The sequence below is a fragment of the Puma concolor genome, chromosome A3 (genome assembly GCF_028749965.1).
Source record: "Puma concolor isolate L17-30 chromosome A3, mPumCon1.1.hap2, whole genome shotgun sequence".
NCBI lineage: Eukaryota > Metazoa > Chordata > Mammalia > Carnivora > Felidae > Puma > Puma concolor.
In genome coordinates, this window is record NC_141669.1 from 124,285,693 (window position 1) to 124,305,359 (window position 19,667).

Below are 19,667 nucleotides of genomic sequence, written 5' to 3' on the forward strand. Positions count from 1 at the left end.
TGCTGGGTCCCATTCCTCAGAGTTTCTAATTCAATAGGTCTGAGTGGGTCCTGATAATGTATATTTCGCACAAGTTTTCAGGTTGTGTTAATGCCATTAGTCTAGGAGCAAAGCTTTGAGAGCCACTGTTCTATAACATCACCCTGTTTTATTGTCTTCATGGTGTTTATCACAGTCTGAAATTATCTTGGTAATCTATTCAGTTGCTTTACTATGGTCTGATTTTCATACTTATTGGCTGCTCCTGGGAAAGGGGTATCTGTCTGTTATTCATTATAGTATCCCCAGTACCCGGAGCAGAGCCAAGTACATGGTAGATGCTCAATGAGTATTTGAATAAATGAATTAGTGAATGGGTGGGTGGGTGGATAGAAGGACAGATGGAGGATGGATGGAGGATGGATGGATGATGGGTGGATGGGTGATGGATGGATGGATGGATGGTGGACGGATGGATGGATGGATGATGAATGATGGATGGTGGATGATAGATGGATGGGTGAGTGATGGATGATTGTGAATGGATGGCTGATGGATGGAGGGAGGGGTGGTGAATGATGGATGATGGATAGACGGATGGATGGATGATGGATGATGGATGATGATGGATGGATAGATGGATGGATGGATGGATGGATGGATGGATGGACAGATGGATGAATAAATGAATGGATGCTCACCTCAGCCTCTGGATTCCTGCTTCTGTACATGCCATCTTTGTTCTACACCAAGTTGATCCACAGGTGAAAATAATCCCATCTTCAATTTCAAAATCCCACTGATAAAAAAGCAAGAATGTAGAACATTTTGCCAAAGATGTTGGAAGGCCATGGCCAGGAGACACATAATACAAAACAGCAAGTGAATAAAACAGCACTTAGGCATGGCTGCTTTTAAAAGTCATTGGAGCTATCCTATCACCTTAAATGGTCCCCAGACAAAAACCATCTTGAAGGCTTCTCTCTCCATACCTCCTCCTCAGTGTCCTCCTCCTCCTTGCTCTTTTCCTCTTCAAATTTCTAAAAAATAATCTTTCTCATTTTCCCATGTAGAGCAGCTTGACCATAATTTTTTCATTGCTTGAAGACCCCAAGCACACCAGTACACCTCATCTGTCTTTAAAAATTCCTGCATCAGGGCGCCTGGGTGGCTCCGTCGGTTGAGCGTCCGACTTCAGCTCAGGTCACGATCTCGCGGTCCATGGGTTCAAGCCCCGCGTCGGTCTCTGGGCTGATGGCTCGGAGCCTGGAGCCTGCTTCTGATTCTGTGTCTCCCTCTCTCTCTGCCCCTCCCCCGTTCATGCTCTGTCTCTCTCTGTCTCAAAAATAAATAAACGTTTAAAAAACATTTAAAAATTCCTGCATCTTTGGGGCACCTGGGTGGCTCAGTCTGTTGAGCGTCCCACTTCAGCTCAGGTCATGATCTTGCAGTTTGTGAGTTCAAACCCTGCACTTGGCTTGCTGCTCTCAGGGCATAGTCTGCTTCGGATCTTCTGTCCCCATCGCCTCTGTCTGTACCCCGCTTGCGCTCTCTCTCTCTCAAAAATAAATAAAACATTTTAAAAAATCCCTGCATCTTGGAGACTCTTTCCTCTTTTCTAATATTCATACAGTCCCTCATATCACTTCACCATGTGTGTCTGTCTCCTTGGCTAAAGAGGCAAGAGATTTAGACAAAGAATCCAAGTTCAAATTTAGTCTCTTTTCTGACAAGCTGTATGAAGCATGAACTTGGTCAAATTGTTGCCCTCTCGGAGCTTCAGTTTCCTGATGCACTCGGGAAAAATGCTGACTGTTCAACAGTACTTATAATCAGTGGCATTACAATATTCACCAAAAAAGCCTTCCAAACTATATAGCACATGAACATTACCTATTATCACTACCCCTAGTTTATAATTCCTTTGGGAGTGAGGCTCATACCTTATGTGTGTTTTCATCCACCCCTCCAATGCCTCACACATTGAAAACGCTTCATAAATGCCTTAAGAGGTAAATAAGCCTTTGGATAGCACACTAATGAACATTTAAAGAGGGAGTAAAACATCACCTTTTAAAACCTTCTCCTTCTCCCTCCCATGGCGAACTGTGCTCTGATTTGATTTTTCTCTGTTCTAGAAGCTCCACCCTGGCCCATAGGCAGAAATTAGTCTGTGTGCAGTGAGATGACTGCCTCCTGATGGCACAGCCCAGATGACCAAACAATGAAGTGTTAGAAGGCCCTGGTGAAACATTAAGATCTCAAGACTTGTTTTTGATGCATTCAACAAGCTAATCCAGTGCCTCTTTGTTCAGAGAGGTTGGAATTTGCTGCTCTTCTGAAATTGTTGTCCCTAGTCACTTGGAGACCCCAGAAAAGGGGCTTCCTCTCAGAATAATCTGGTCACCCACATCCCTGCAGATGCCCCTCTCTCATCATGGGCAGGGGCCATCACCGCCCCGACCACTCTCACGTCTAGGCTCAAATATTGCCTTGGGACTATTTCATTTTTATTTTTATTTTATTATTACTATTTTTTAGGGATTATTGAATCTTAAGAGACACAGAGGTACCTGGCAGTGGAGCTGCCACAGTCTGTAACAAAAAGGCCCTACATGATGAGCTGTTTGCCTGTTGGGGGAAGGAAGAATCAAATAGGACTAAAGCCAATTCCCACCCAGGAATAGACCTCAGGCAGCACCGACGCCTGGACCTGCTGAGTGAGCTATGTCTAGAAAATTCACCTCCGGATCTCCCAGGTTCACAGCCATCACTCAGAAGGGCACTACAGCTGCACTTTACTGGTTTGTTGGCAGAGTGTCCAGAATAATAAGGGGGTTGGGGAGCACACCTGGAGACTATAATGACTCTTATGAGAATGGCAAAGGTTACCTTCTCTCGGCCAGCAGTAGCATCAGCAAAAACTGAGCATCTCCTTAGAAAATTTTGGGGAGCCCTACAAGACTAAATGTCTCTGGGAGTCCTCTGTGCTGTCTCATGCTTTCTATAGCTGGATTCTCTCTCTGGAACTTAAATCTTGAGCAGAGGTACAAAGTAACTTTTAAAAATATAGAGGTTAATCCCATCTCCCAGGGACTCTGCTTCCTACCCTCAGGAGCTGCCTTGATTTCCACACCTGCTCTCCAGCCCCCATAGGCTCTGAGGCTCTGAGGCTCTGAAGGCCCTGAGAACCTTCATCTTATGAGGGTGAGCCTCACTTAGTTGCTGAATCTTGTAATATGATCCTTGAGGAAAGCAGGACCATATTCTCTGAATTCTCCTCTTGGTTTCCCTACATACAGATAATGTAAACATTCAGCAAAGAGGCTGGACACATTCGCCTCAAATGATGAGGGACTGAACCACTTCCCCTTTCCTTCTGAAGCAGATATGCACCAAGAGGAGAATATACACTCTTTGTCCCAGATCTCCCAGGGCAGGAAAGAAGTTGATGGTAGAGCTTCAAACTTAGTGATCTTTGCTTGCCTTGTGAACTTCAGTGCCACTGTTAACTGTTCACACAGTGAGCAGGAAAAGTGGCTCTCAGAAGTAGAACCATTTTCCACAAGTAACTCATAGTCTTTCACTACCCCAGAAGGAGTAGAATTGACCCTACGCCATTGGGATGTATCATACCAAGAATCCCTGGAGGATGAGAAATGCAATTCTCACCAACAATTTGGGGTAAGTATTGTTGCCTGAAGTTCTTTCTGTCCTCCCCAAAGAGCGTCACAAAATCCATTTGACTGGGTTTAATTTAACATACGTGGAAGCACATCTGCCCAACTCCCCAGCTCCATACTTCTCTTGTCCTGGCAGAGAGCCTACAGCTTCCTTAATGAACCCTGAGTAGGAGTCTGACCTTTCCCCCAGCAGAGAGCCTTCCTCTAAGAAGGCCAAGGAGTTCCCAAAGCATTCTTCCTGACATGTTCCCTTAGGGCACTATGTCAGTCAGACCAGGGAACTGATGTAAAAAACAACCCATTTCAGTGACATCAGGATACAAGACAGGTCAGCTAGAATTGTGGAAATTTCTCCTCTGGGCAGTCATTCAGAGACCCAGGTTCTTTCCCTCTTGTGGCTCCACCCTCCTCTCAGTGCTTGGAGTTCTCTCCATGTATCCAGTGGATGGTGAAAAGGAGAGAAAGTTGAGAACTGCATAGGAAATTTTGCAAACCATGCTGGGAATTGGTCTATATTGCCCACATTCCATTGGTCAGAACTCAATCACGTGATCTCACCTAATTTCAAGGGAGTCTGGGAAATGTAGTCAAGCTCCATGCCCAGGAGGTAAAGGAACGCCACTGACCCTAAACATTTGCGTTGTCATGGAGTAGGGTCTGCCTCCCCTGGGCTGTGAGCATCTCAAAAGCAGGATCTATTTTTGCCTCTCTGACTCATGACCCTCCAGGCTCTTGCAGGCATTTGATTTGCAATCTCAGTCCTGTTGTGTTTTCAAGTCTTCAATCGCTCATTCCCTCAATCATTCAGTCAGTCAGTCAGCAGTTGTTTGCAGGACAGTGGGGATGAAAACAAGAGATGGCTCTGTCCTCAGACAGCTCATAGCTTGTAGCAAAAGACAGACAAATACAGAAACACATCACTGAAAATGTAGGATGTGCTATGGACCCCAGATTTTTAAATTTGCATAGACACCATCAGCGTTTACCCACATCCCCTCGGCACTCGCCACTCCTGTGCAAGGTGATGGCTTCCTAGTGCAAGTACCTGCATCCCTCCCTTGAGTATCCCCTGTGTGCAGGCTAGAAGTGCTGGAGAATAAATGTCCCCAGGAATAGCCTTCAAGCAACAACTCACCAAAGTTAGCGCAAAAACACCCCAGCTCCCTCGGCCCTCGGGGGGCATAACCATGCTGTATGTTCTAAACTGCCCATCAGGAGTTCCCAGTGGCCAATAGCAGTAACCTGCTCAATAAGACAGCCTATGCATTCCCTTCCCTGTCCAACCTTCCTGGTTGCCTCTTCAGATCCCCTCCCAGAAAAACTACTCGCATGCATATCTTTGTCTGCTTCTGGGGGAGCCCAATCTAGAACATGCACCAACAAATACATGAGGTGCACAGCCCTTTTACAGGTCTTCAGAGTCTGTTAACCTCAAATGGAAATGTACTGTTGGCTAGCCTGTAATGGATCAGGGGATATGTCTAAACAATTCACTAGTTTTTCTTTAAAACAATCATAAAAATCAGGCTCAAACTAACGAAATATAATAACATTATATTAAATATATTAATATAAAACAATAAGCATAATCATGAAAATGCTGCCCAAGCAAGCACAGAGGGCACGTGTTCCAGCAGGTGGGGCTGCTGGTGTTGTCTCCCTGTGGTCTCCCCGCACATTAAGTCAGCTCATTTAGTCCCTCATAGGGAGGCAGGGCCCCACAGCTGCAGTGACCTTCCCTTCAACTAACTCCATGGCTGTCTCTTCTTGAAAGAAGGAAGGCCTATGAAAATCATGCAGTAGATCAGGACTCTAGAATCTTCTACACGTTATTTCATCGGTTCCTCCAAACTGACCTTTGAGGAAGGCAGTATCATCTACCTCTCCTGTGGGGTAACAGGGGCTCAAGAGAATCAGGTAGCCTGTCCCAGATCACAGGGCCCACATCCACATGACTTGAAACCCACACTACTGCCTTCCCCCTTAGAGTGTGTGTGTGTGTGTGTGTGTGTGTGTGTGTGTGTGTGTGTGTATTTCCTGCATCTAGAGACTGGGATACGAGTGTTAATACTCAACCTCGGGTCTTGGAGGAGCCACAGTAGGAATGGTCATTCAGCCTTCAGGTTGCTGCTTCCCTTTGATCTGGAAGCTTCCCAGAAAAGAATCAAGGCAGAGTAGGCAGTGGGATAGCAGGACAAGAATTTGGAGCAGAAGAAACAAAGGGAAAAAAAATTTTTTTTTAATCATGAGCAAGGGCTCAGGAGACTGGTAGTACCCAGGGACAATTTAAAGGAGGTATTTTTAAAGAATCTGATAGAAGCTTTGCACTAATAGTTTGCACAGACAGAGAAAACAAAATCTCTTTGTGTAATCTCATCATGTGGTCACAGGTAGGTGAAGCCAAAAATCTAGGGCTCCTACCTTTTTGGGCGACAAAAGGACTAAGTGGCAACATACATAAAGGGCCAGCACGAGGCCTGGCTGGCTCTCAGGAAGTGGCTCAATAAATGTTTGTCACTCCTCACACCTTTCCCCAGTTCTAGCTAATTAGAAGGTCCCCAGCCTGATTTTTCATTGCTAATGTTTGCCTTCCAGGATCCCATACTGCCTGCTTCTATCGAGAAGCTAAACCAATATTTCCAACCCATCAACACTTAAACACGAGGCCAATTTGTCCAATACACTGTCTATTTATTTTCCAGGCTGCAATCTTTATGATGCATATTCCTGAGGCAGTTAATTTGCTCTTGAATACATCTCTTTGTGTATTGGTTACCCATTTCATTAGCTGCGATATTGAGACTGGCTGGGACATGTGGGGGATTTTTCACTGAGTGAAAGAAGGTTTTTAATAAGCCCCATCATCGCTGGCTTTATGGTGCCATTTGATGAGCAACAAATGTATTCATTTGGCAGCTGCATTCCTTAATCAGGTATTCACTGGGTAACAGCATATATAAATATGGAGAAACACAGAATTTAGGGAGCTGAGTGCAATCATTTTCCACAGGGATTGGAGCATTGTCTGTATTCACCATCAGTTTTCAGGCAAGAGCCTCTCCTTGTGGTGCGTGGAATTCTGTCTTTAAGCACACCGTGCCCAGATCTAACTCATGGCCACCTATCAAGAGCACTCTTCCTCCGAGGCGCCAGATCCTCCAGGGGATGCTTGTCCCCTCTCCCACATCAAGTAAGTCCCCAGCATTTTGGCTTCTTTGACCGATGATACCAAACCTTCCCTGTGGCTCTCACTTTATTTGTTCTCAAAATGTCTCCAGATTTAAGTTATTGAAGTGTATTAGCTTTTTTTTTAGACAGGTTTACTGAAGTATAAATGACAAATTAAAATTGTATGTATTTAAGGTGTACAACTTGATGTTTCGATATACAGATAACTTGTGAAACGACCACCACAGTCAAGCTGATTCACATGTCCATCACTTCACAGGGTTACCATTTTCTTCTTCTTGGTGTGTGGTGAGCCCACTTAAGATCTACTTAACAAACTTCAAGTACACAATATAGTGAGTCATATTATTGTACGTTAGATCTCCAGAACGTACTCATCCTGCATAACTGAAACTTTGTACCCCTTTACCAACATCTCCCCATTTCCCTCTGCCCCCACCCTCGGCAACCTTCATTCTACTTTTTACTTCTATGGATTTGGCTGTTTTATATTCCATATAGAAATGAGATCATACAATATTTGTCTTTCTCTGTCTTGCTTATTTCACTTAACATAATATCCTCCAGGTTCATCCATGTTGTCAAAAATGGCAGGATTTCCTTCTTTTTTAAGGCTGAATAATATTGCTATATATTACACCTTTTTCCATTCATCCTTTGACAGACATCAGGTTGTTTCATTATCTTGGCTCTTGTGAATAATAAAGCAATGAACCTGGGAGTGTAGATATCTCTTCAAGATCCCGATTTCAGTTCCTTTGGATATATACTCAGAAGTGGGATTGCTGGATTGTATGAAATTTAAAAATAAATGAGGAACCTCCATACTGTTTTCCACAGTGGCTGCACCAATTTACATTCCCACCAACAGTATACCAAGGTTCCCTTTTTTTCCACATCCTTGTCAGCACTTGTTATTTCTTATCTTTTTGATAATAGCCATGCTCGTCGGTGTGAGGTATGTTTCTAGGAATTTCTTTTGTTCTCCTTGGGCCTGGGACAGAGGCCGTTCCCTGAAGACAGTGAGACTGAGGAGGGTGAAGATCAGTGTGTGTGTGTACATGCATGTGTATATACACACGTGTGTGTGTGTTAGGTGCCCCCACTGATAAGGAACATGTAACATGCCCAGCTAGTGTGTCAGGTTAGGAACCCTGCCTGATTACTGCTGTGTCCGTGACACCGAGAGCAGGGCCTGGCACATCTCTGGCACATTCTCAACATAAGTTAAGGAAAGGACTCATCAATTAAGGACCTGTTCTCTGTCCAGTTACTTCTAGACTATAAGTGAAAACTCCCAGATGTGCCAACAGAAGATGGCTTAGCAACAGACTTCCCTCCCCCTACTCCGGCCAACAGTGGCCTTTCTGAGACAACGCCTCCACTCTCCGAACCCTGAGGGAAGAAGAGGGGCAAAAAAAGGAGAATGGCAAAGGAAAAATGAGCAGATGGAAGAAACCTACCTACGTTGCTGGCAGCCATGAATAAGGAAAATTAATCTCAGTGTGGAAAGGGGAATGTTTGCAAGGACTTGTCCAGGATTATAATAAAAGGGGGAATTGCAGTAAATGTTGTAGAAATAACACAAATTTTTCTCTTGTATCTTGAACTCCCTGAACTTCTCTTTATAAATGCAGTGTAAAAACAGGCCCTGAATCATGGACAGGCAGGCTAGGATTTCTAACATGTAGGGAGCGGGAGGCCCAAGGCCATGACCAAAGGGATATGCTGGGCTCAGGTGTGGACAGTCTTGTTCAGACGGCAGGGCACCTGGACCAGAGTGCAGGCAACAGTGACATCACAGCAGCCCTGTGTTTCTAGTGCGTGGTCCTTGCTTAAAGGAGCAGAAAGATAGGAATCAGGAAGTATCTACACAGAGTGATAGACTAATAGCCCATCTCTTCCAAGGAGACCTCCCTGACTTTTTCCACTACACCTTTCTCCAGGAGCAAGTGCCCCCATCAGCCTCCATATGTCCTACACTTAGCTCTACTTTACAAAGGACAGCTTTCCAAAGGACACCTCAACCACTGAGACCTCCTTATTGGCAAGAACCACATCTCACAAGACATGCAAAATAAAACGGAAAGGGAAGAGCCTGCCATTCAGGTTTTCTGTTTGGGGAAGAAAAAAATATCACTCTGGAACCAAAGACAGACTAAAGTTTTGCTACTCAAAGTTGTGCTATTCCAAAGCCCAGCAGCATGGGCACTGCCTAGAGCTGTTACAAAGGCAGCATCCCGGGCTCCATCCAGAGCCTGCATATTAACAAATCCCCAGGCGACTTATATGTTCATTATAATTTGATGGGGCGCCTGGGTGGCACAGTCGGTTAAGCGTCTGACTTCAGCCAGGTCACGATCTCGCGGTCCGTGAGTTCAAGCCCCGCGTCAGGCTCTGGGCTGATGGCTCAGAGCCTGGAGCCTGTTTCCGATTCTGTGTCTCCCTCTCTCTCTGCCCCTCCCCCGTTCATGCTCTGTCTCTCTCTGTCCCAAAAATAAATAAACGTTGAAAAAAAAATTTTTTTTTAATAATAATTTGAGAAGCAATGGGCTAAAGAGTTGAAATTGGAATTTTGGGACTCTAAATCATTACCTTTCCAAACACCCACATTTCCATGTTGCTTTGAAAGTCGTGCTGATATATGATATATTTCTCTGATGTAATTTCTCCTTGTGCTCCCCCTGAATTGACTTGAACAGGGAGGAAGAGAATATTATGAAAGAAAAGGGAAGTCATTAATAGAGTGCCTACTCTAAGCCAATCACAATGCTGGCAGCTGTCACATGCATTCTCTTAGTAAGTCACCACAGCAAGCACTGAAATCATAAGAATAATGGGTACCATTTTCCTAATGGAGTGAACTTGAGAATGGTTGAGTTAACTTTACCAAGTTCACACAATTTGGACTTGTTTTGCTGCAAGAAGCAGAGATCTCATGCTAACTCAAGCAAAGAGGGGTTACTATAAAGAAAGTAGATGACCCAACATTTTGGGATAGGAAACACAACAAAACGAAATCTTATGGACAACAGTATCTCTTTTTTTCTTGGGAATCCATCTGGCCCTTGAGATGGGAGATTCTTGTGTAAATGACTTACTGAAGGGGCTTTCAGGAGAAAGAGAGAGAAGGAAGCAGGACAAGGAAGTGGAAAAAAGAGAGCTAAGCAAGGTGGAAACCAGCTTGGGTGGAAACCAAGCTTCAGCCTGATCTCACAGGGAGCTCAAGAGCATGAATGGAAACACAAAGTTGGTTCCCTCTTGAATAAAGGAAGCTGGCTTTCTGTACCCCATGTAAGTCAGTCATTGGCAGCTGGTGGCCGAGGGTGGGGAACTAACCAACGTGGCCGGGAAGTCATTAAGTCAAGGGTTTCTCTGAAGAAGGACCAACTATAAGGCATTAGAAGCCAACACTCACAGGATCTTGAGGGATTGAGGGATGGGGTGCCTGCCCAATGAAGGGGAGAAGCACCAACTGTGTGTGTGTGTGTGTGTGTGTGTGTGTGTGTGTGTGTGTGTGTGTCTTGGGGACAATCTCTACCCTAGTACAAGGGATCTCTGTATCTCTCTGTGCCCTGTTCCATTCTCTCCATCTCTGAACCCAGTCCTCCATTTGCCCACACCTGTCCTCCAGAGCCTTCTAACCCCGGAGTGCACATGACCCAAAACGACCCTTCCAGCCCAACAACACCTTTTGACTAAAGGTTTCAGCTCCCATGGTCACTGCTCAAGCATCTTAGCCAAATGTCTGAGAATGAAATCTGATTGGGCATCCAAATCATGGGTCTCAGCCAACAGATGGGGTGTCCTTAAGTCACATGTCCACCCCAGTCCAATCAGCTAAGCCTGGCATGACACAAGGGAATGTGATGAAGAGAAGTACAGGATGAGCCCATTCTTCTCAGAAAAGGTTTAGACGAAACAGGCAGTGGTGGAAATTTCTACTGCCCCTCAGCTGGAATCCAAGTTCATATTTCTCTGATACCAAAGTTTATAGTCCTGCCACTTGACTTCCTTTTCATAGTGTAGCTGTTCAGAACAAAACTCCACAGGGCTTCAAAGCCAAGCTCTACGACTTACTAATCATGAAATCTCAGGTGAGTTATATGACTTCCTTGTGTCTCCATTTCCTCATCTAGGAGGTAATAACAGTACCTGCCTCATAAGGTTGTTAGGAGGATTAAATGAGTTAATATTTGTAAAGCGCTTAGAATAATGTCTGGCACATTGTAAGCATGATAGAAGTGGTGGTTAAGTAAATGAATATAATAAATGAAATTTTCAACCTCCTAGAAGGAGGGAGAAGTTGCTGAACAGGAATGGCCCTAGAGGGCAGAAGCTGGCCAGCACTCCAGAGACTGCTGGCACATTGACCTGTCCAGGATAGAGCGCTGGGAGATGGACAGGAGTGTCACCATCGTGTCTGAGGCAGGAAAGACTTTGCTGTCCCCTTTTCCAGGAAATCAGTGCCATGGCTTGGGGCAGGGTGACATGTCAAAGCTCACAAAGACCTGGTGACAATAATGACCAAGATTCCCAGTGTTCTGCTCTAGACCCTAGAGCTGCTCGTTCCAGGTTGAATTTGTCTTCCCACCAAAAGTCATAGGCTGATATCCTAACCTCCTCCCACCTTCAAGTGTGACCTTATTTGGAGACAGGATCTTTACAGAAGTAATTCAGTTAAGATGAAGTCTTTCGAGTGGGTCTCAACCCAATAAGACTGGTATTTTTTTCAGAGGGGGGATGTCTGGACACAGGCAGGCACAGGGGGAAGACAATATGAAGAGCCACAGGGAGAAGGCAGCCACCTACATGCCAAAGGAGAGAGACCCGGAACAGGTGCTGCCTTACAGCCTCAGATGGAACCAGCCCCATCAACGCCTTGATCTCAGACTTCCAGCCTCCAGAGCTGTGCGATGCGCTGCTGGTTAAGCCATCCGGTCTGTGGTAGCCCCAGCAAACTAATCCGGTGTCCTCGTCCGCACCAGACACACACGAGGCGCTTCACAGGCCTCAGCTCAGTTCATCCTCTTACCCATCCTGTGAGGGAGGGTTTGTACTGTCCTGCTTCAGGGGTGAGGAAACTGCAGCACAGAACAGGTGAGTACTCTGCAATCACGCAGTGGGTGAAAGGCAGAGCAGCACCTTAAACCCCTGTCAGCCGCAACAATGCCTGACACACAGGAGGCCCTCGCCCTGTTTTTGTGGAGTCTTGAGACACTGTCATTAGACCAAAGGCCAAGCTGACAACCAATCCTACGAAGCGCTGAGGAGTCAGAACTGTCCCCACTCTGGGAAAGATCAGGTAAGAAGCCAGAACCCAGGGAGAAGCAGGTCTTGCCCAAACCCCTCACGTCTTAGGCTCCAGGAGGTCCAGGAGGGTTGTGCAGCACAACCTCTTCAGCACTTCCTCCTTTGCGGTTCCTGCACCATCCTCCAGAGCCATCCTCTGTTGAACTACCCCTTTGTTTCCCATCTCTGTGCAGGAGCTCATGCTTCCTTCCTGAGAACCAGAGAACAGCTCTTAATTATCCCCCTGAAGGAGAAGGCCACATTTGAGGCTGGCTGTATTCCTGGCAGAAAAGTGCCTGCATCACACTAAAATAAACTCACTGACAACCCACTCTGGGCTTTCCTATCTGAGGCATAGAATAGACAATGCCATCCCTTTGCATGAGAAATGAGAAATCCACCAACAAAAGAGGCCCGGCAGAGCTAAGTCAGAGAAGAAAGGAGAGGTGGCCTCAGACACAACACACATTGCTTTCTCTCCTAAATTACTTCTTTTAATGTATCTATGCTGAGTTTTTCTGACTATGGGGGAGGGAGTTAATTTGTAGGAAATTGGGAGAACACAATAAAAGCACAAAGAAGAAAAGTTAAATCATCTACAACCCCAGCTCTCAAAGATAACCACTGTTTATATGGGGGGGTAGGGGGAGAAGAATTGTTTGTATGGGTACATGCAGACATGTAAAACTGATCCTGTTTTATTTCCCGCTTTTCTCATTTGATATGTTGTAAAATTGTTTTCTGTGCTGAGTCAAAGGGTGCTGTTTGCTCTCCAACATCCACTCTCCCATTCTCCCCCTACTAACAGAATCCTCCCAAGTTTTTGATGATTAGGAGCAATTTTTTTAAAAAAATTACATTTCCCAGATTCCCTTGCAGCTAGGGGGTAGCCATGTGACCCAGTTCTAACCAGTGGAAGTGATGTGTATACTATTTCCAAATGTTGCACTAAAAGACACATGCCCTCCATTGCTCTCTTTGGCCACTTTCAGCTACCTCTCAGGGAATGAGGATGAAATGTGGGCGGCCTTGCACCATGCTGTACAGAGGCAGAGCAACAAGATAGAAGGAGGCTGGGTCCCTTAGTGACCTCATGGAGCAGAGCCGCTGCAAGCCTGGGACTGACCGTCTCCAGACCTCTGCATGAGGGAAAAGGAAACGTCCACCGTGTTTAATTCATTGTTAATTTGGGTCTGAATCTATATCCTAATTCATGTCTCTGGATCTTCCTCCATGGTATAGTGTGAATGACTACATGTTTTTCTGCCATATGAATGTTTAGCATCAAATTTTATTGAATTTAAAAAAAAGTTATTGAATTGAACTAAATATAAATTGTTGGTCATTTGTGCAATAAATATCCTTGTACAAAATATCCTTTGGGTATATTTCTAATTATTTCTTAGGACATAATTACAGAGGTAGCACTCCTAAGTCAAATAACCCAAACTTTAAAACTATTTTTTATTCTTGGGGCTCCTGGGTGGCTCAGTCAGTTATGCATCCAACTTCAGCTTAGGTCATGATTTTGCTGTTCATGGGTTCAAGCCCCCACCGGGCTCTGTGCTGACAGCTCAGAGCCTGGAGCCTATGTCAGATTCTGTGTCCCTGTCTCTCTCTGCCCAACCTCCACTGCACTTGCACTCTTGTCTATCTCTCTCTAAAAAAATAAATAAACATTAAAAAATATTTTTTTCTTTCAAGATTATTATGTGTTTGTTGTAGGAAGGTATCTCGATTGAACATCCACCAGAACTTTCTCCTGTGCAAATCTTTATTTACACAGATTTGCAAGATTCACCCCATGGCTACTTTTATTTTTATTACCCTCTCCCTCCAGTATATACAGAAAGGAGTATAACTGGCCACACAAGCTCTGGAGTCAGATTTCCTGGGTTCATGTGTGTATAACCTTGGGAGAATTACTTAACCTCTCTATATTCAGCTTCCTCATTTTTCAAATTAGAGTTTCTAAAAGTGCCCACCTCAGAAGATATGAGAATTAAATCAATTAATACAGGTAGAGCATTTAGTGCCTACTATATAGGAAGTGGTCCCCAACCATTAGCTATTATTATTTTCATTGTTTCAAGAGTTCTTTATGACATTTGCTTTTCATTTAAAGATCTATTTAGATTGATGCTAGGTTTAAACTATTTCTATTCTTACTGCCCGCCATTGATATCTTGAATTTTCCATTTTTTAAAAAATGTATGTATTTATTTTGAGAGAGACAGAGACAGCACAAGCAGGGAAGGGATACACAGAAAGACAGAGAGCAGAGAGAGAGAGAGAGAGAGAGAGAGAGAGAGAGAGAGAATCCCAAGCAGGCTCTGCCCAGAGCCCAGTGCGAGGCTCAAACTCATGAACCCTGAGATCATGGCCTGAGCCGAAACCAATAGTCAGATGCTTAATCAACTGAGCCACCCAGGCGCCACCTGAATTGTCCATTCTTTAAGTGTTTGCTTCAGACCTTGATATTTTGAAATGCATTTTCTAGCCTTTTTTTTTTTTTCAGAAAAAAAAAATATATACAAGTGATAAAATCTCTGTCTCTGTATACCTAACAATGTTTTTAAGTTGTCATCCAATATAAATGACCTCTTGCCTGGGCACAGAATTTTGGGGTAACTTTTCCTTCAAAGCTTTGCCTCTGATTCTTTTCTTCTGTATTTAATATTTGTGAAGAAATCTGCAGTCAAATCAGTCTGGTTTTTTCCCCTTGTTTCTTTTGAAAATGTTTACCTTCAAGTACACTTGTAAGATTGTTTCTTTATCCTTGAAATTTAAAATTTCTCCTGGCAGTGACTATGGGATGGCTTCTTTTTCTTATTTATATAGGAAGGCTTTCCAGCTATAGATTGAAATCTTTCTTTAGCTCAGTGGAGTTTTCTGTACCTGAACCTTTAGATACCACTGCTATTGTTGTGCCTTGCTGAAAAATAACAATGTTCCATGTTTCAAATCTCTCTTGCATACCCTCCATATCCTTCTTAGGCCCTCTGATCACTTTCAGCTCCTTGTGTTCTGAGACACTTCCCAGCCTCAAGGTTCATTGATTCCCCCTTCCAAATGTTTCTTAAATCTGCCTACCTCCCTCCACCCCAACGACTCCCACACTATCAGATCTCCCTGCTTTCAGTCCTGCACCTGTACAATTCATTCTCTACTGAGCAGGGGGGTGGGGAAAACACACCAGCATCTCTTTTAAAATGTAAATTATGTCATTCTTCTCTCAGGTTGTAACATCCTTCAGTGGTTTCTGGTTGCACTTAGAATGAAATCCAGCCACCTCCTGGCTTCCATACACTGCCTGGTTTGGCCCGTGGAACCTAAGAGTTGTCCACCAGCCCAGCCAACTCTGTCCTGTTGGGGTTGACGGCATCCCAGGATAGAGCTTGGGGTGCTGGCAGAGGCTAAGAAGGTAGAGCTTCTCTCATGGAATATGCCCAAAGTACAGCCGTCAGGCTGAGGATAAAAAGAGGTGAAGATGCAAGAGGTGAGGGCACAGTATGGAGGAACAAGTGGTCCCAGTTTTAAAGGGCCAGTAGATTCTAGGTTCTGAAAATGTCTTAGAACCAGAAAGATGATAAAGAGCATGTTTATTGAGCACCTACTATGGGCACATGCTGTTCTATATATAGCTCACTTAATCTTTGCATCTTTATTAATTATTCCCTGTTTTGACCAAGAAATAGAAGCTCTGAGAAGATAAAAAAACTTGCCCAAGATCCCATGGTTAATAAAACAAAGATAAAATTCAGGTCTGCATGATTTCAAAGTTTCTGATCTTTCCCTCCATCTTGTGGCCTCCCTAAAAGGTGAGTTCCAACAAAGCATCTGGGGATGGAGCCAGGCAGAAGCGGAAGGCTTTAATAGGTCCCCAAGATGGGTAATCATCTCTTTGTTCTGCTCCAGAGACTTTCAATCTTTATATTAGACGAGGCTAAGTTTGGCTGAAGTAATAAACAGACCTCAAAATGTAGCAATCCTAGCAGATATTTCTGGCTGGAGGATAGCTTTTTCTCTTGTTGCCTCTTATGGATCCACTATGCTTGTCACCCTGTCTCCACCTTGCAGAAGGAGGCCCTTTGTCACCTGTTCTTCAGGATCCTTGGAAATGGCAGAGCCAAGAGATGAAAGGAGCCTGGATTCCTGAGTCACTATATGGGAGCCCATCTATCGAATGCCCAATTGTTCTGTATCATAAGCAAAAAACACAAAACTTTCATTGTTGAAAAGCCACTGAGGAGTGCCTGGGTGGCTCAGTCAGTTAAGCATCCGACTTCAGCTCAGATCATGATCTCACGGTTCTTGAGTTCAAGCCCCACATCGGGCTCTGTGCTGACAGCTCAGAGCCTGGAAACTGCTTCAGATTCTGTGTCTCCCTCTCTCTCTGCCCCTCCCCTACTCATGCTCTGTCTCTTGCTCTCTCAAAAATAAAAGACACATTAAAAAAAATTTTTTTGATAAAAAAAGAAAAGAAAAGCCACTGAGATTTTGGAGTTGTTTGTTATAGCAACCAGCATTAATTACACTAACTAATACAAGTAACATCCCAAGTTTAAAAATTGAAGCTCCAAGAGCCACGGTTTATATTTAAGTCTGCCTCATATCCAGTTCAGAGCTCCTGCCCCCACGGCGCCCTGCCCCTGGTGACCTGGAGCCTGTCCTAGCTCAGCTTCTCGCTCTCTGGAACTCAGAGAAAGTTGCTTCTCCTCTCTGGGCCTCCTTTACCCATCTGCTGAATGAAAGCTCTGTCCTGGCTGGTGGCATGGGGCACTTTGAAGGCAAGTCTTACAGTTCCCCCGGCCCATAGGCATCATTCCACAGTGATTCTATGTAGCATCACCACCCACGGTCCTTGGGTTCATTGCAAGAGGAGGGTCAAAAACTTTTTTTTTTCCCCAGAAGAGTTATTCCAGCTGATTATGCAATCATCTACATTTAGAATGCCTTTATAGTAACCATGGCAACCATGGCATGTGTGTGTTTCAAACTTTGTTCCAAAGCTGCTGATGAAGATTTAAAAAAAAATGGCTCTTTGTGTGGACATTACAAGGACTGAACTGGTTCTGTGCCCTCCTCTGTGGGGCTTAGTCTGGCTGCTGGCCATGAGGAGCCACGACCAGGAAGGGAAGGGCTTTCCTAATGGAGGTGACCATTATCTGAGCTGAACTTTGCCAAATGAACTGAGGTTTTCCAGGCACAGAAGAGAAACGGGGGACTCTGGCTGGAAGGTAGAGTGTGTGCAAAGGCCTGGAGAAATGAAGGTCCCTGATGTGTCCAGCAAGACAAGCAGATGGATATTTCTCGACTGTAAATATGAGGAGGAGACCGTGGCAGAGGCTAGGGAGTTAGACCACCAAGGAGTCTGTTATACCAAGCTCAGGAATTTAGACTCGAGTCTCAACTCCCCCGACCCTCCCCCCACATCACCTCCAGACCTTCTGAGTCAGCATCTTTCAGGGTGGACCCAGGCAGCCATATTTTTAAGGCCTTTCCAACAGTATGATGGTTGCTCAAAAGACTAAAAACAGAACTACCATGTGATCCAGCAATCTCACTTGTGGATATATGTCCAAAGCAATTGAAATCAGGGTCTCAACGAGGTATTTGTACATCCATGCTTGCTCCCAGCAGCATTACTCACAGTAGCCAAGAAGTAGAAGCCACCTAAGTGTCCACCAGTGGATGAAAGGATAGACAATACGGTCTACACAAACACTGAAATATTATCCGGTCTTCAAAGGAAGGAGATTCTGCCACGTGCCACAAAAGGGACGAGCACCTCCATCTTGAGGGCAGCGTGTTGAGTGAAATAAGCCAGACACTGAAACAAATATTCTATGCTTGCACTTATATGAGGTACCTCAAGCTATCAAATCCACAGGTGGCTGCTAGGGGCTGGGGGAAGGAAACGGGGAGCCGTTTCATGGGTAGAAGATGAAGAGGTGTTCTGTCGCACAACAATGTAAATATAATTAACATTCATCAACTGCATAATTAAAAATGGTTAAAACAGTACTTTTTTAAGTTAATTTTAATTTTTTTAAATGTTTATTTGTTTTTGAGAGAGAGAGACAGAGCATGAGCATGAGCAGGGGAGCGGCAGAGAGAGAGGGAGACACAGAATCTGAAGCAGGCTCCAGGCTCTGAGTTGTCAGCACAGAGCCTGATGCAGGGCTCAAACCCATGAACCGTGAGATCACGACCTGAGCTGAAGTCAAATGCTTAACCAATTGAGCCAGTTACATTTTACGCTATGTGTTTTCACCGCAATTTTAAAAAATAAAAACTTTCCAGGTGTATCTGGTGCCCCACTGCCAAGAGCCCTGGGGAGTCATGGAGGGATTACTGTTATGGGTGTTATGAGATCAAACATTTCAGAAGGAGCAACCTGGCTGAAAAAATGGAGCAGGGGGTCATGTGAGATCAAATCTGAAGGTGGGAGACTGCAGCAGCCAGCCAAGAGAGACTGGGCTTCTGAAGTCCAGAACTAGGCCGGGAGAGGGTAGGAGAGCTGAGAGATGTCTTGTGTAAGTGGGTTTTACTGTCCCCATTTTACAGGTGAGAAAATGGGGCTCCAAGAGGTGTCTACCTTGTAGCAGGCCCAGAGTAGAGAGGATTCATTTTTAGGTAAGTCTGGTTCCAGGGGGTCAAGGACACACGGCTTACTGTGCCCTTAGGAAGCACATCAAAAGATGTGTGTAGACTTCAGGAAAAGGGAGACTCTCTTGCTGGAGGAAATGGCTGAAAGGCCTCTAGGTCATGCCACAGGGGCTTAGGCCGGACCCCAGATAGGGTATATAACCCTGAAAGTCAAAGATGCTTGTGTCCAAAAGGCCTCTGGCTTCTAGAAGGCTGCTGCAAGCTTCAGGGACCAGAGCTGCCCCTGATCTTGGCCAGAAGAGGCAACGTAAGCCAGCAGGAACTCAGCCTCCTCCCAGGCCTCAAGGACATTTCATTCTCCCCTCCCACCTCAGGGCCTTTGCACTGCTCTTCCTCTTCAGGCAAATTGCTTTTATCTCCCACTTTCTCACATCTGCTTAACCTTTATTCCTCTTTGAAATAGCAGTTTTAATTGCAAACAAGCATTCCTTCACACACACGCACATGCACACACATGCACACCAGAGCAAGCCAGTGCTCCTCATGGTCCCTTCTCATAGTCCCCTGTATTTCTACCAACACAGTTGGTCCCCCAGAAGAAACATATGGCACAGCCAGGCTGAGTAACCCAAGGTTTAAAAGAGACCATTTACAAAGATAAGTCAAGGTGAAGGGAAACACAGAGTGGCTTAGGAGGTGCTCCAGAGCCAGAAACAGTGGGGCAACATTAACACCCCTTGGCCTAGTGGGGAGGAAGCTGTACCAGAACCTGAGAGCTGAGTGGAGAGCTGTACCATTCAGTAAGGACACAGCCAGGTTCCAGTGATCTGGGGGAATAAATACCCCATTTCCCTCCCTCCCTCTGGTCTCTGGCCAAGCCCCACTGGCCCACACCCCAACCTAAAAGCAGAG

The 19,667-nt window shown here is 45.0% G+C and overlaps 1 long non-coding RNA gene across 5 annotated transcripts in view; it reads right to left on the minus strand.

Annotated features, from left to right (window-relative positions):
- Positions 1-224: 224 nt before the first annotated feature.
- LOC147582744 (uncharacterized) overlaps positions 225-19,667 on the minus strand; it is a 136,862-nt gene continuing 117,419 nt past the window's right edge. For all 5 annotated transcript variants that reach the window (XR_015249474.1, XR_015249473.1, XR_015249476.1 and 2 more), the window contains one exon: positions 225-778. This is a non-coding gene — a long non-coding RNA (uncharacterized LOC147582744). The remainder of the gene's footprint in view (positions 779-19,667) is intronic.